At 47.2% G+C, this 17682-nt stretch overlaps 1 pseudogene; it reads left to right on the top strand.

Moving 5' to 3' along the window:
• The first annotated feature begins 15339 nt into the window (after positions 1 to 15339).
• Positions 15340 to 15958, top strand: LOC123464103 (annotated as a pseudogene).
• The last annotated feature ends 1724 nt before the right edge of the window (positions 15959 to 17682 follow it).

The following is a 17682-nucleotide window of genomic DNA, read 5'->3' as shown; positions in this document are numbered from 1 at the left end:
TCCTTCCCTCTCTGTCATATAAGTAAATAAATGACAGTGGTCCCTGGAGGTACAAAGCTATCTTTTAAAAGATTTTTAAAAAATCACTGTAAGGAAATTAGAATAATTCAATATAGTGTAGGTTGTTTAATATGAAAAGTGCTCCTGTTATGTGAATTTTAGAAGTTATTTTGGAAAAATGGAATGCTGTTTAGTAATGCAGACAAGTCAAGTTATTATACTTGTCATTCTAAATTTTTTATGAAAATTTATTTACTGTGTCTTCGTGGGAGGCGGGATTAAGTATGGGCTCATTCGGGTTATGGCCTGTGTGTGGAGGTCAGAGGACGACTTTCAGGTCAGTCCTTGCTTTCTACTTCATTTGGAAGAAGGTTATCTGGTTCACTGGTCAATTTGCAGGCTTCTGGAAAATTCTCCTGTCCCCACCTCCTTTCTTACTATAGGAACACTGGAATTACAGAAGCCCACCACCATTTCTGGTTTCTTAAGTGGTGTCTGGAGACCTGAGCTCAGGTACTTGGAGTTGCATGACAGATGCTCTTTCACTGAGCCATCTCCCCAGGCTTGTGCTTGCCATTTTGTGTATTTTAATCCCCACCCCCCACACACACACTGCCTTTTGGGCATGGCAGTTAACACAAGCTGCCAGCTTTTATAAATTGAGCTTGCAATAGGATTCGGTTTTTTCTAGTTTCTGTGGAGATCATCTTCATTTTTTCCACAGGTAACTAGTAGCAGCAACCCTGATTATGCGAGCCGACCTCTTCATCGCTCTTCTCCCTCCCACCTTACCGCTGGGGCTCTGGCTCCCATAGTGCGCAGACGCTGCTCGGCACGGGCCGTTTCCTTGCCTCGGTCCGCTTGGCTGCGCGAGGCCTGTGCTGCCCAAAGCACTGCAGGGAGCCGGCTCCCCGCCCTGGCCAAGCTGGCGCCATGGTCGTCACGCCGACAGCGCAGTAACCATGTGCGAATGTGCAGGTGCTGAGGGGGGGCCTGGGGATCTGAGAGCTGATGGAGGGAAGACAGGACTGGAGGCCGGGCAGGACCCAGTTACAAGGGAAGAATGAGTGAGATGATGAAGGGGTTAAATAGTGTGTATCCAACTTTTTATGGGGCACGTATGGTGGTGTGTGTGTGTTCTTATGCATTTGGGTGCATATGTGTGTATATAATGTATACATGCATATAACATGTATGTGTGTGTGTAGGCCAGAGGTTGGCATTGGCTGTCTTTCTCAGTTTACCTTCTTTGAGACAGTCTCTCACTGAAACTGGAACTCAGCGATTTGGTAAGACTGACTAGACAGTGAACCATAAGGGTCCAACCACGTGCACTGCCCCAGTGCTGGAACTAAAGGCACACACCACCTCACCTGGCGTCTTACATGAACTCTGCAGATGCAAACTCAGGTCCTCAGGCTTACGTGGCAAGCAGGAAAGCACTCTGCCCCCACTGAGCCATCTCCCGTCCCTGTGCAGAGCTTTTATTTTTTCTTTCTTTTTTTTTTGGTTTTTTGAGGTAGGGTCTCACTCTAGCCCAGGCTGACCTAGAATTCACTATGGAGTCTCAGGGTGGCCTCGAACTCACGGCGATCCTCCTACCTCTGCCTCCTGAGTGCTGGGATTAAAGGCGTGCGCCACCATGCCCGGCCAAACTGGCCTTTTTTTTTTAATGAGAGAGGGAGAGAACTGGTGCACCAGGACCTCCAGCCACTGTCGTCTAACTAGATGTGCACGAGTGACCTTGCACATGGGTCACCTTGTGCATCTGGCTTACCCAGGGTCTGGGGAGTCCAGCATGGGTCCTTCGGCTTCGCAGGCAAACTCCTTAACGGCTAAGCCATCCCTCCAGACCTCATCTGTTCTTAGTAATGTCAAAGTGGTGATGTACTGGCCACCCATAACTAACGTTTTTCCCTAGGGAAAGGTGATTGGGTAGAATTTGCCCTTGATAAGCGGGAGGATGCCTAGTGGGTGAGGTCTCCCCCCCCCCCCCCCCACACTGTCACATCCAGGCGTGTTGCCTGCGATCGCGACAGTCAGCTTGGGAATGGCCGAGAGACGAAGCCGGCAGCAGAGAGCAGTGCGGAAAGGACGACTCGCTGCGTCTTAATGACACGACCGGACTGCTACACCCCCGCCCAAGAAGACCACCGGACTGGGAACCTCCTTTTGTAAGATTATAGAAGATATTATTCATTAGTAATAACACGACTGATCTGCTACACACCCCTCTCCGCCCAAGAAGACCACCGGACTGGGAACAACCTTTCGTAAGATTTCAGAAGACATTATTTAAGCTTGAGGTCTCTTCCAAAAACATCAGAATCGGTGACGCTGGCACGCAGGGAGGTCCATAGCATGGGGTGGGGGGGGGGTGGGCAGGACTTCCGTCTTTTTCACTGAGCACTTTGGAATGCAAACATAATGAAGTCAAGAAGTCCCAAGATGCGAGAAACAGGGGTTGGGGGAAAGGCAGCACCTGGGATGCATCCTGCCTCTTTGCAAAGACCAGCCACTGGGTCCTGCAGACGGATGCAGACAGAGGAGGCTGGGGCAAGACTGATCCTTGCCGGGGAACGTGTCAGGGGGCCCTTTGCAGGGAAATTGGCTTCCCTGGTTCCTAACCAGCTGACCATATGGGTTGAGTGGCCCACACCCTGTGTCTGGAGAGGAAAGGGGACCAGGCATTGGGCACATAGACCTCTTAATGCCCCCCATCGCATTGTTGCTCAGCTTGAGCATGGGAAAGTGAGGTTTCTGTTCCTTCTACCACCAAATGCTGCCACTAAAGATAGGTCCATACCTTGCATACAGCCTCAGTAGTAGGGAGTAGGAGAGTAGTCGAGAGGGAAGGAAGGCTTAGAGTGGGGCCCAGCAGCCCGCGAGAATGACGAGCAGAACACTCAGTTCTGAAATAGCTACTGCCATAGAAAACTTGGACTAAGAGCTAAGAGAAGAAGGTAGGTTTTGTGTGTGTGTGTGTGTGTGTGTGTACACAAATGTGTGCATGTGGAGGTCAGAGGACAACCTTGGGTATTGCTCCTCAGGAATGCTGTCCACCTTTCTTTGAGGCAGGGTTTCTCATTGGCTTGGAGCTCACTGGCGAGGCTGGCTGGCAGCAAGCCCCAGAGATCCTTCTTTTTCTTACCTCTCTGGCGCTGGGATGACAAGCACATGCCACCGCAGCTTGCTTTTTATTTCTATTTTTTTTTTTTTTTATTTGAGAGCGACAGACACAGACAGAAAGACAGATAGAGGCAGAGAGAGAGAATGGGCGCGCCAGGGCTTCCAGCCTCTGCAAACGAACTCCAGACGCGTGCGCCCCCTTGTGCATCTGGCTAACGTGGGACCTGGGGAACCGAGCCTCGAACCCGGGTCCTTAGGCTTCACAGGCAAGCGCTTAACCGCTAAGCCATCTCTCCAGCCCTATTTCTATTTTTTAACATAGGTTCTGGAGATGTAACTCAGGTTCTCAGGCTTGCACTTTTTTGGCTGAGCCATCTTCCTGACCCCAGAGAGGAGAGTTAAGCGCAGGACAGAGAAACTGGCTTTCCAGGACCAGAGGGATGATTTTGAGCCAAGTTTCAAGAGATGAAGGAGAAAGCAGTTACTATTGATGTCTGAATTAGTGTTTGAGATAAAAGCTACAAACAGGATGGAAATCAAGAAATAGCAGAAATCCTTTTTGGGGGGTGTGAAAAGAGAGACAACCGAAAGCCTAAGAAAAGTCTGAGAGGAAAAGTGCCAGGAAGGATTTGTGACAAAGGACGTACTCCCAGACATAGAATCTGTCTAAGCTACAAGAGTGTAGAAGGCGGCAAAAGCATGTGTGCTTCCACAGAGAAGTTCACACCTAATGGAGAAGGGATCCTCCAGGCCTTAGCTCTGCTCATCTGCCGTACTGGGAACTACGAGGTGTGAAGCTGGTCAGGAGAAAGGGGGAAATGGCTATATGGAAGGAAGTGGACCTAGGGAGACCCTGAGCTGTGTCTTCTCTTCCTCTGGATCTCTAGCTTGCTCAGAAGCATCCGACGGTTCTCAGTTCCTTCCATTTGATGGCTGAAAAAGAAAAGTCGAAGTCTGTAGAAGAGTTTTGGGATTGTCTGAGAGAATACGAGGTCTTAGAAGGTGGGAGAGCGCAGGTAGAAGACAGCCTAACTCCAGGTGAACCCCGCTGCCAGATTCTCAAAGCCCAGAGGCAGCTGTCCTTCCAGCTGTGTGTGGCCTTCCACATTCTACTCTGCAAAAGTCTGTTCTCTTCCTGAGTGGATCACATCACCATCTGCCTTGATAGCTCTTCAAAAAAAAAAAAAAGCCAAACAAACAGTCTGGCACTAAAAATAAAAGGCAAATCTCAGCAAATCTGGGCGTGGGGGTGGGTGGGAAGAAGAGAAGTACTCCAAAGGCCTCATGTGGTGAGTGGCTGTGCACCCAGAGGGGGAAGTGAAAGTGTTCCCAGGTTTAGTGTGATGAACGAAGCCAGGGAGGAAGAGAGGGTTTTGGTGGGAGAAATGTGTCTGGCTTTCATAGAATGATAAAGGAATCTTTCTGATTATGAGAAACAGAAAAGGGAAAGTAGCTGGAAATCTGTAAAAGATGCCTTATTAATGAGATGGAAATGGAAATGGTGTTGATTTGATCAGTGTACAAAAGTAACAATAAGTAAAAGGAAGAAGCAATTAGTTAAAGAAGCCAATGGTTAAGATTATGAAGTCCAGTTATTACACTAAATATGAATGAGCTAGATTGTCCCATTAAAGTCAGAATTAAATTGGGTTAAAATTTAAATTAGTGAGCTACAATCAATCTAGAAGAAAAGTATTTAAGACAATTTTAAAGAAGCTTAAAGTATAAAGAAAAGGAATAAGTTTAAAATGACCAGAATATGGGATGGAGATGTAGCTCAGTTGGTAGAGCACTTGCCTAGCATGCACAAAGCCCTGATTTTGATCCCCAGCCTGGTTTGGAGCACTCTACTGGGAACTAGGCAGACCATTCATGTTATATTCTGGCTGTGTTCTGCCCATGTCCTGAAATGTGAGTGCATTGAAGTCAAAAGTAATGGGCCAGGCGCTGGAGAGATGCCTTAACAGTTAAGGTGCTTCCCTGTGAAGCCTAAGAACCTAGGTTTGACTTCCCAGAATCCATGTAAGCTAGACACACAAGGTGACATGCACAGGGTCACACATGTACACAAGGTGGCATGTATGTCTGGAGTCCTATTGCAGTGTTTAGAGGCCCTGGCATGTCAATCCTCCCTCTCTCATAAAATAAAAATAAAATAGGGGCCTAATTTGTTTGGCAGAGGTACTCTCAAGATAGGATAGCATTCAGGCTATGTGGTGCTTACTGCTCACAGCTCTAATTCCAGGGCTACTGTGAGAGTAAAAGAAAAATGTCAGCATAGGTTAAAAGGTATAAACATTGTTAACTTAAAGAAATTCCAATGGGTGTGTAGCCTGTCTTGGTCAAAGACTAGTGGGAGCTTCTCACTGGAGTCCATGATCTTGATCTCCATAGGATTCTGACTTGGTTCCAAGATCCAGCTTTGGGTTCCTTTCCACTGAGTGGATCTCTTAGCCAATCAGAGAGCCATTGGTTGCCCACCTAGCTGGGTGCCACCATTACACAGGCGTGTACATCTTGTCAGGCTGGTTGTTTTCATACAAAGTGTCCCCTGCTTGCTCACAATACTGTTGACCATTTTTTCCCAGCAGCTCATGTAGTGCTTTCCAGCACTAACCAAAGTCTATCAAGACAAGAAAAAATAGCTGACTCCCTGCCAGGAGATGAGCCACCCTGTGCACATCAGCTAGGATCCAGGTGAAGCCACAGAAGAACTGGTGAGATGAGCAAGAGCACTGCTTCCACAGTGAGCCTGACAACCGTCACCAGGGGGATGGAGACAGACGCTGGCCCATTACTTTTGACTTCAATGCACTCAAAACATACCAAAAGCAGACATCCAGAAGCTGCTCAACACTAAAGTAAATTTTAAACATATCCACAGCTGGGCATGGTGGCGCACGCTTTAATCCCAGCACTCAGGAGGCAGAGGTAGGAGGATCACTGTGAGTTTGAGGACACCCTGAGACTACATAGTAAATTCCAGGAGAGCCTGAGCTACAGTGAGACCCTACCTCAAAAAACCAAAAAAAAAAAAAAAAAAAAGCACCAAAAACAAAACAAAACAAAACAAAAAAACATCCACAGTCCATTGCAGAGTAGGTGGCAGAAAGAATGTAAGAGCCAAAGGAAGGGTAGGACTCCTTACAACGTGCTCCCTCCAGACACAATGGCCTGAATATCCATGACCTCACAGTGCCTGACACTACCTACACAAGACCACCATGAGAGGAGGAAAAGATGATGACATCAAAATAAAAGAGAGACTGATTGAGATGGGGAGGGGATATGATGGAGAGTGGAGTTTCAAAGAGGAAAGTGGAGGGAGGGAGGGAATTACCATGGGATATTGTTTACAATTATGGAAGTAGTCAATAAAAAAATAAAAATTAAAAAAGCCAAAAAAGTAAGTAAATAAAATATTAACAAAAAACACACCCACAAAGGCTTAGGGAATTTTGTGGAAGAGGGGGGCTGGAAGATTGTAAGGACCACAGGGTGGGACGGGATATCCACAGGCATTGCCCCCCGACCCTAGTGACTGCTATTGTCACAACTCATAACCCACAGCCCCGGGGCGAACCCCAGCAATCCCACTGAGGAGGGCCCTCCATGGAATGAGGTCAGGGAGGAAAGGAAATGATGGTACCAACACATGACGTGTCATTACAAAGTTTCTACTTAACAGAATGTTGCGTATTAAAAAAATAAAAAGAATAATGGGCCTTGTGGTGGGAAAAGGCGGGGGAGTTCGAGGTTGCAGACAAGGCAGGTGCCGAGAGAGCAGCCGTAACTGGGATTAGAACCGTCGGTCCGCACTGGGACAGTAGGCCACTGTGAGGCATGAAAGCCTGCATTGCAGTGGAGAGCCAGGGAGGTCAGTGATGCAGACACCGGGGCATCTGCAGAGGAAGCTGCTGGCCCGGGGGAGCCGGCCAAGGGAGAGGCTGGGCGGGCTACAAGTGATGGAGCTGGGGGAGGAGCTCCGCACGTCCTTAGGAGCCAAGATGATCCTGTCGTGAGCATCAGATGCTGGCCATGGAGCGGCAGGATCTGGTGCTTGTCCTGCTGGGTTTCAGCCTCGCATTGGTTCAATCTCCCCTGGCCGTGCCCCGCTCCTCCCTGTGTCTTTGCATGGTGGAGGTACGCAGCATGTTTTCTGATGTTGTAGGAACACACAGTTAAGAGACTGCTCATGTCTCAGAAGAGATTACGTTGATACCTTTGAGCAGTGCTAGAAAAAAGACTAGGCAGACATTATTATTATTATTTGGTTTTTATTTTTTAAATTTTTATTATTTTTTTATCAACTTCCATGATTATAGATAATATCCCATGGTAATGCCCTCCCTCCCCCGACTTTCCCCTTTGAAACTCCATTCTCCATCATATCCCCTCCCCCTCTCAATCAGTCTTTCTTTTATCTTTATGTCATCATCTTTTCTTTCTACTATGAAGGTCTTGTGTAGGTAGTGTCGGGCTCTGTGAGGTCATGGATATCCAGGCCATTTTGTGTCTGGAGGAGCACGTTGTAAGGAGTCCTACCCTTCCTTTGGCTCTTACGCTCTTTCCTCCACCTCTTCCGCAATGGACCCTGAGCCTCGGAAGGTGTGATAGAGATATTGCAGTGCTGAGCACTCCTCTGTCACTTCTTCCCAGCGCTGTGGTGCCTTCTGAGTCATCCCAAGGTCACTGCCAGGCAGACTTTTAAACTACAATGTTTTCATTTACTTGTGTGTATGTGCCAGATGCTTGCACCACTTTTTATGTCTGGCTTGGTGCAGGCTGACAGGCTTTCTCAGAAAACATCTTTACCTGCAGAGCCATCTCCTCAGCCCCAGTGTCGTTTAATATTATAACTGGAAATCGCATGAAGTACGGAAACAAGTATAAAGAACTTTCTAAAATTTTCTAATTTTTTTTTTATTATTTATTTATTTGAGAGCGACAGACACAGAGAGAAAGACAGATAGAGGGAGAGAGAGAGAATGGGCGCGCCAGGGCTTCCAGCCACTGCAAACGAACTCCAGACGCGTGCGCCCCCTTGTGCATCTGGCTAACGTGGGACCTGGGGAACCGAGCCTCGAACCGGGGTCCTTTGGCTTCACAGGCAAGCGCTTAACCACTAAGCCATCTCTCCAGCCCTCTAAAATTTTTTAAAAATATATTTTATTTATTTATTTTAGAGAGGGGAGAGAGAGAGAGAGAGAGAGAGAGAGAGAGAGAGAGAGAGAGAAGGGGTGTGCCAGAACCTTTATCCACTGCAAGTGAACACCAGACACATGTACCACCTTATGCATCTGGCTTTTGTGGGTCCTGGGGAATTGAACCTGGGTTATTTGGCTTTGCAGGTAAGTGCCTTCACCACTAAACCCTATCTCCAGCCCTATGCTCAGCTTATTATTATCTTTTTTTGTGAAAGAGAGTGTGAGAGAATTGGCATGCTAGGGCCTAGGGCCTCCAGCCACTGCAATCAAACTCCAGATGTGTGTGCTACCTTCTCGGCATGTGCGGCCCTGTGCACTTATGTCCCCTTGTGTGTCTGGCTAACGTGGGATCTGGAGAGTTGAACGTGGGTCCTTAGGCTTTGCAGGCAAGCGCCTTAACTGCTAAGCCATCTCTCCAGCCTGTATGCTCAGCTTTTAAATTCATTTCTGTTTTGCCTTTTTGGGTCAGGTTGTTGCTACATAGCCCTGGCTGACCTGGAACTCATGGCCATCCTCCTGTCTTAGCCCTTCCTGAGTATTGGGATTACAGGAATGTGACACTGTATTAGTGACTTTTCTCGTGTCTGAGACAAGAGGCCTGACAACAGGAACTTCGGGAAGGAAGGGGTTATTTTGGCTCACAGTTTGAGGATGTGGTCCATGTTTCAGGAAGTCATGAAGGCAGGAGCAGAAAGCAGCTGGTTACATTGCATCCACTGTCAAGTCGAAGAGAGAGAGAGAGAGAGAGAGAGAGGGAGGGAAAGCTGGAGCTCAGCCACTTTTTCCTTTTTCTTCAGTCCAGGACACCGGCTCAGGAAGTGGCATTGCCCTGTTGGGGTTGCGTCTTCCCACCTCAGTTAACAACCTCGTAGGAAGACGCAGAGCGGCCCAGGCACCTGAAGTCTCACTGCGCCCACACCGGTGGGAGCTGGGGCAAGAGGATCTGAGGCTCACGGCTCGGCTAGTCTGAGGGTCCTTTGCAGTCTGGCAGTTCACTTGACCCGGTCTCAAAGCAGGTGGGGCTCAGGGACACCTCCACACGGGTGTGCCCCCCAACATATTAATCGACAGTGTGGGGAAATTTGATACAATGAGCTTCCAGTTCATATGAAAGAGTAGATGCTTGCGAATTAATGAAGCTTCTGTAAGCAAATAAGGATGGTGAAAACAAGCCAGGCACAGTGGCTCATGCCTGTAATCCCAGTGCTAGGGAAGCCGAGGCGGGAAGATTTCCATACATGAGACTAACCTGGGCTACATAGTGAGTTTCCAGGTCAGTCTGGGCTACAGTGTGAGACCCTGTCTCAAAAATCAAAACTAGGTTGGAGAGTTAGTGTTTAAGGTGTTCAACTACGAATCCTAAGGACCCAGGTTCAATTCCCCAGAATCTATGTAAGCCAGATGCACATGGTGGTGCATGCATGTGGAGCTTGTTTGCACTGGTTAGAGGCCCTGGCATGCCCATGCTCTCTCTCTCTCTCTTTCTGTCTGTCATAAATAGATAAACAACAATAGTCTTTAGCTGAAAGAAGGGTCACATACATCAAATTTTCCCTAAATTAATGTTTATCCCATTTAAACTTTGTCGACTTCACTCTCCATTGGAGAATCTGTTCTTTTTTGGAAGGTAGCGAGACCCAAGGAGATAAACCACCCCTCACACTTCAACCAAGCCACAGCTGAAAGCACAGAGGAATGGGGAGATGAGCAAGAGCGCCGCTTCCATGCTGAACCTGATAATCAGAGCCAGGGTGAAGGAGACAGACCCTGAGGACACTCACAACCCACCAGAGCAGAGATCCAGAGGCTCCTAAGAGCCCATCACTGAAGTAGGCTTAAAAGTTACCCACCATGACTCAGGGAATTTTGTGGAAGAGGGGGCAGAAAGACTGTAAGAGCCACAGGGTGAGATCTTATGTCCAGAGGCACTGTCCCTCACCCACAAAAATGACTGCCGTTTCCACAACACAGAGCCCACAACCCCATGTGGAATACCTGCAACTCCACTGAGGAGGGTCCCCAACAGAACAGGGGCAGGTACGAGGAAAAAGAGGGTCCCAACACATGATGTGTCCACATGAAACATCTTGTTAGTAATAACAACAGTAAATGGAATATTAAAAATGCAAAACCAGGGCTGGAGAGATGGCTTAGCGGTTAAGCGCTTGCCTGTGAAGCCTAAGGACCCCGGTTCGAGGCTCGGTTCCCCAGGTCCCACGTTAGCCAGATGCACAAGGGGGCGCACGCGTCTGGAGTTCGTTTGCAGTGGCTGGAGGCCCTGGCGCGCCCATTCTCTCTCTCTCCCTCTATCTGTCTTTCTCTCTGTGTCTGTTGCTCTCAAATAAATAAATAAAAAAATATTAAAATAAAAAAAAAAAGCAAAACCACCCAAAACAAGATCAGTTGAGGTGACTAGAAGAGAGACATCAGTGTAGCAAAGTAGAGAATTAAGAATTAATTCCCAGTATCACTTATGATAAAAATGGGATCTCAGTTGAGCTTGGAAAAGTGAATTCATTTACCACATATTGGCTTCATTTTTATCCATATAGAAGAAAATTAAGTTGGCACTCTGTCTCACATCAAATACAAAAATAAATTTTAAATGGATTAACGCCTGTAAGGGACAAAACCAGAAATATTGGAAGGAAATCTATTTTCTATAATTTGCAATTCATTGGTGAGAGACTTTAACCAAGGCAAGAAATCCACACAATTGAAATGTTAGGCTTCCTCAACGTGAAGAATTTCAGGGCTGGAGAGATGGCTCAGTGGTTAAGGCACTTGCCTGCAAAGCCTAATGACCTGGGGTTCGATTCCCCAGTACCCACATAAGCCAGATGCACAAAGTGCTGCATGTATCTGGAGTTCATTTGCAGTGGCTGGGAGGCCCTGGTACACCTCTCTCTCTCTCTCTGTCTCTCTCACTCTTCCTCCCTCTCTGTGTCTACCTCTTTCAGCTTGAAAATAAATAAAAATAAAACATCTCAACTACTATTCAGCAAAAATTGTAACTAAAGCCAATAGAAGAATTGATTTGGGAGAATATTTGTAAAAAAGCTGAAAGATGGGCTGGAGGGATGGCTTAGCAGTTAAGTCATTTGCCTGCAAAACCAAAGGATCTTGGTTCGATTTCCCAGGACCCACATAAGCCAGATACACAGGGGGTGCACATGTCTGGAGTTCGTTTGCAGTGGCCAGAGGCCCTGGTGCGCCCATTCTCTCCCTCTGCCTCTTTCTTTCTCTCTCTCAAATAAGTAAATAAGAATAATTTTTTTCAAAAGCTGAAAGATGAAGGGTTAACAAAGTTAATACAATAAGCAGCTCCCAAAGAGCAAGTGTGAAAAGACAAGCACCTAGAGGAATAGGAACTGAGCACGCAGTCTCCGCCAGAGCAAGCCCCACCGGCCCGGCCCGGGGGTTTCTCACGCCCAGTCGAGTAGGTAAGGAGATGTAACAATGAGGCCCTCACTCACGTTGCAAAAATTAAAGTGACCATAGGTATTTCTGCCTTGGAAGGAAGTAGTGAGCAATGAATTGTCACCTAGACGTGGCTGGTGGGATTTCACATTGTTGCAACGTTTAGGTGAGCAATATGACAGCATCTGTTTATTTAAATATATACTTAATGTGCATATTTATTGAAACATAAACTTCATACAGCAAAGGCCCTGGTATTCTCATTCTCTCTCTCTCTCCTTCCAAATAAATAAATACAATATTCTTTTTAAAATATTTTATTTATTTATTTGACAGAAAGAGAGAGAGAGAATGGACATGCCAGTGCCTCCAGCCACCACAAACAAACTCCAGATGCATGTGCCCCATGTGCATCTGGCTAATGTGGGTCCTGGGGAATTGAACCTGGGTCCTTTGGCTTTTCAGGCAAATGCCTTAAGCACTAAGCCATCCCTCCAGCCCCAATAAATACAAATATTCTTAAAAATTACTTGGTGGAGTTGGGTGTGACGGTGCATGCCATTAATCCCAGCCCTTGGGAGGCAGAGGTAGGAGGATCACTATGAGTTTGAGGCCAGCCTGGGACTACATAGTGAATTCTAGGTCAGCCTGGGCTAGAGTGAGACCCTATCAACAACAACAACAATGAGACAGTGTACAGTGACCACTATTTGTGGTCTAGTTCTGTGTAAGGGAACCTTGCAATCCCCATACAGCAATAACCCGAGCTAGTGCATTTCTTTGAGGATGTCACCCTCATAAAACAGTACAGAACTGTGTAATATAGTCACATGACTGCAAGACAATGACAATCCTCCTATTTAAAAAAAATTAGGGGTGGGGAGGGGGGTATTACCATGGGATTTTTTTTATAATCATGGAAAATGTTAATAAAAATTGTGAAAAAAAGAAAAATAAAGAAAAAAAATTTAAAAAATTTATTTGCAAGCAAGCAGAGGGAGAGAGAGGAAAAGAAAGGGAAAGAGAGAAGAGAGAAAAGAATGGGTGCACCAGGCTGGCCTCTTGCTACTGCAAACAAACTGTCACTTTGTACATCTGGCTTTACCTGGGTACTGAGGAATTAAACCCAGGCCATCAGGCTTTGCAAGTAAGTGCCTTTAACCACTGAGCAATCTCTACAGTCCTGCCATTTTTTTTGAGACAGGGTCTCACTCTGTAACCCAAGCTGTTCTCAAACTCACTATGTAGTCCAGGCTGACCTCAAACTCATGGCAATCCTCCTGCCTCAGTCTCTTTCGTGCTGGGGTGACAGGTGTGTACCACCATGAGCAACAACAGTTTTTTGGGGGGGGTGTGTGTGCTCATGGTCATATGTGTGGAGGTCAGAGGACAACTTCGATGTCAGCCCTCACCTTGCACCTTGCTTGAGGCCGGGTCTCTTTTGTTCCTCACCACTGTATATGCTAGCTGTTGCGGTCAGGTTCAAGTTGCTGGCAGAAAGCACCCAATCAGGAGCAACCTGTGGGAGGAAAGGGTTTATTTTGGCTTGCAGACTCGAGAAGAAGCTCCATGATGGCAGGGGAAAATGATGGTATGAGTAGAGGGGGGACTTCACCTCATGGCCAGCAGAGAGTGGACAGCAGCAGCAGGAGAGTGTGCCATTGTGGGTTTTTTTTTAAGGCTCAGTTAAAAGACCTTGGATGGTGGGGATGCTTGTACCTCATTGGGATTGATAAAAACTAATAAAGGCTTTTGAAGTTGGACTAAATGTATTGCATCTTATATCATGGATGATTATCAGTTTATGGGGGCCAGGGGTGGTTTGGTTCAGGTGTCCCCCATAAACTTATGTGTCTGAAGTGTTAGGTCCCCAGCTGGAGGCAGTTTGGGAATTGAAGCCTCTTGAAAGCAGTGTATTGCTGGGTGAGGGCTTGTGGGTGTTATAGCCAGCTTCCCTTTGCCAGTGTTGGGCACATTCTCCCGTTGCTGTTGTCTACCTGATGTTGGCCAGGGCGTGATGTCTCCCCTCTGCACATGCCATCATTTTCCCCAGCCACCATGAAGCTTCCCCTTGAGTCTGTAATCCAAAATAAACCCTTCCCTCCCACAAGCTGCTCTTGGTTGGGTGTTTGTTTGTTTGCCAGCAACGCAAACCTGACAAGCACTAGGCCAGCTGGTCTGCAAGCTTCTGGAAATTCCTGTTTCCACATCTCATTTTGCTGTAGGTGAACTGGAGTCACAGAACCTGCTACAGCGTCAGGACTTCTTTAATTAGATATTTATTTAGTTATGAGACAAAGAGCGGGGGAGAAAATGAGTATGTTCACACCAGGGCCTCCTGCTGCTGAAAGTGAACTCTAGACACATGTGCCAGTTTGTACATCTGGCTTTATATGGGAAATCGAACCCAGGCCATCAGACTTTGTAAGCAAGCACCTTTAATGAGCCATCTCCCCAGCCCAGCATCAGGATTTTTATATGGGTTCTGGGGGTCTGAACTCAGATACTTGTGTATGCATGGCAAGTGTTTTATCTACTGAGCCATGTCCCCAGCCCGTGACTCTCTTCTATATGAAAATGTGGGTATACATTACTGTCTAAGACTTTAGAAATATCTGAGCTATACTTCAAGTTGTTAACTTTGGTCAGGGGAGAAGACCACTGGCTCAAGGAAAGAGTGCAAAGAAAAATTTCGCTAGCTCCTCTAGCACATGAGCTTGGGGCCTCATAGGATGGTCTTCACACGCTGGGAGCATCCCATGTTCTGTGTGGCTTCGGGGAAGAAGACAAGTGGGGGAGATGCCACAGGAGGAGGAGGTGCTCACCTCCAGCTGTCGCATTTGCTTGACAGGAAGGCATTCTGCCAGATTAATGTTCCCCAAATTTTTTGATGAGAAGAATTCTCCAGGACACTTGTTAAAAATCTTGAGCTGGAGAGATGGCTCAGCAGTTAAGGCACTTGCCTGAGGAGCCTAAGGACCCATGTTCGACTCTCTAGAATCCATGTAAGCCAGATGCACAAGGTGATGCAGGTGTGCAAGGTCGTACAGGTGCCCAAGGTGGTGCCTTGGGAGTTCACTTACAGTGGCTGGCGGCCCTGGCATGCCAATTCTTCCTCCCTTTCTCTCCCCGCCCCCAATAAAAGAGGAAGGTCAGACTGTTGAGCTTGCCTTAAAAAAAAGCCATAAAAACCTTGGGGCTGGAGGGATGGCTTAGCGGTTAAGGTGCTTGCCTTCAAAGCCTCATAATCTGGATTCAATTCCCCAGTATCCACATAAAGACAGATGCACAAAGTAGCACATGCATCTGGAATTCTGTTTTCAGTGGCTGGAGGCCCTGGTGCATCCCTTTTCTCTCTATTTGCTTACAAATAAATTAAAAAAAAAAACCATTTTAAATTAAAAAAAGCTGGGTGTAGTGGTGCATGCCTTTAATCCCAGCACTGGGGAGGCAGAGGTAGGAGGATCACCATGAGTTCAAGGCTACCCTGAGAATACAGAGTGAATTCCAGGTCAGCCTGGGCTAAAACCTACCTCAAAAAAACAACAAAAAATTACACACACACGCCTGCGTCGCGCACGCCATGGGAGCTGTGACGGACAACGAAGTCATACGGAAGCGTCTCCTAATTGACAGGGATGGTGCAGGAGACGATCAGAGGATTAATCCTTCATTAAATGGTGCAACTCTGGATCCCAGGAAGAGGGATACAGCCAGTACCAACGTATGCTGAGCACACTGTCTCAGTGTGAGTTTTCAATGGGTAAAACTTTGCTTGTATATGATATGAACCTAAGAGAAATGGAAGATTATGAAAAAAATTTACAAGGAAATAGAATGTAGCATTGCTGGAGCACATGAAAAAACTGCTGAGTGCAAGAAGCAAATCCTTCAAGCAAAATGAATATGAAAAAAGATCACCAAGAATATGATGCTTTGGCAAAAGTGATCCAGCATCATCCAGACAGACATGAGACACTCAAGGAGCTAGAGGCTCTAGGAAAAGAATTAGAGCATCTTTCTCATATTAAAGAAAGTGTTGAAGATAAGCTGGAATTGAGAAGAAAACAGTTTCATGTTCTTCTTAGCACCATCCATGAACTTCAGCAGACACTGGAAACCGGTGATGACAAGCTGTGGGAGGGGGAAGAAGCCCAGGCCGCCAGCGTGGACACAGACCCGAAGCCATAGCCAGGCCTGTGGCCGGCGCCGCCAGAGCCTGAGGTGGCCAGCTGCGTGCTTGGGGGGGGGGGTGAGAAGTTGTTGTGCTCTAGTGGTTTTTAAGTTTTTAAGTTTGTCATTGAAATTCTTTGCTTTTAAAAATAATGCATGTTTCAATCAAAAAAAAATTACACAGACACGCACACACACACCCCTTGGGGTTGGGAATGTAGCTCAGTTGGTAGAGTGCTTGCCTAGCATGCACAAGGCCCTGAGGTCTTCTGCCCAGCACATCAACTGGGTTCAGTGGTGCATGCCTGTCATCCAAGCGCTTGGGAGGTAAAGGTAGGAAGAGAGAGTTCGATGTCATCCTGGGCTACATGAGACCCTACCTCAAAATCAAAACAAGGTGTTTGGGATGTGTCCTGGGCTCTGTAACTTAGACCGACTCTCCAGGGGAAGGAGGGGCTGTGGTTTCGGGCATGCCCAGGTGGGGCTAGCAGCGGGAAGGCTGGGAGGCTGCGACATCCACGCTCCTCAGTGGGCTCTCCAGGAAGAAGTAACCCCACGCGCCCCAGACGGACAGCTGATCGTTTGGATGTGAAATGGTCCCCATAGCTTCATGTGTTTGTGATTAAGCCTCCTACTCAGTCCTCAGTTTGGAAGGGGGGCCTTGCTGGAGGAGATATGCTGCTCGTGTGGGCCTTGGGGTGTTAGAGCCCAAGCCCCCCAGCTCCCCGACAGAGCCGGCTCACTCTTGCTGCTACGTCCCAGCTGATGCCATCAGATGCGGTGACGATGAATCTCTGTTGTCAACTTGACAGGATTGTAAATCTCCAAGGAAATCCTAGAGCATGTCGGGGGGGGGGGGTAAGTTTCTAGGCTCGGTGCATTGAGGTGGGCAGACCTTTGCTAAGTGTGGCTGCCTCCATCCCATGGGCTGCGGGAAGAGGAGAGAGCTGGCTGAAGGCACTCTGCCTCCTGACCACGGGGGCAGTGTGCCAGGGCCTCATGCCTTTCCCACCGTACCCTCCCTGACATGATGTCCTGTGTCCCCTTGTACTGTAAGCTGAAATACACCCTTCCTTAAGGTACTTCTTGTCAGGTATTGACAGCAACGAGAAAAGTAACTCAACTACTGTGGCTTAAAGCAAGACTAACAGAGAAGGAGAAAAAGATGATGACATTGAAATAAAAGAGAGACCAACGGAGAGAGGGAGGGGATATGATGGAGAGTGGAGGTGTGAAGGGGGAAGTGGGGAAGGGAATTATCACGGGTTATTATCTGTAAGTATAGAAGTTGTCAATAATAAAATTATACATAAAAAATACTGTGGCTTATTACATACATTGTGTATGCCAGCTCTGTCCCAGGTGATGATGGACTGATAACTGGGGACCCGCCTCCAGTGATGGAGACTGGAAGCTGTCCTGCGGATCTGGAAGGGGACTAGGGTGAAGCTAGCAAGGCACTTACCTTTTTTTTTTTTTTTTTTAGTACAAGGCAAAAGATTTGTTTGGTCTGAAGAGAAACCAGAGTATCACTTACCTTTTTTTTTTAAAAAAAAATACTTTATTTTTATTTATTTGAGAGAGGGAAAGAGGGAGAGAGAGAGAGAGAGAATGGGTGCGCCAGGACTTCCAGCCACTGTAAACAAACTCCAGATGCATGTGCCACCTTGTGCATCTGGCTTATGTGAGTCCTGGGGAAATAGAACCTGGGTCCTTTGGCTTTGCAGGTGATCGCCTTAACCACTAAGCCATC

This window comes from Jaculus jaculus, chromosome 10 (assembly GCF_020740685.1).
Source record: "Jaculus jaculus isolate mJacJac1 chromosome 10, mJacJac1.mat.Y.cur, whole genome shotgun sequence".
Lineage (NCBI taxonomy): Eukaryota > Metazoa > Chordata > Mammalia > Rodentia > Dipodidae > Jaculus > Jaculus jaculus.
Note: the sequence above shows the minus strand (reverse complement) of the source record. Positions and strands in the feature narration are given on the sequence as shown.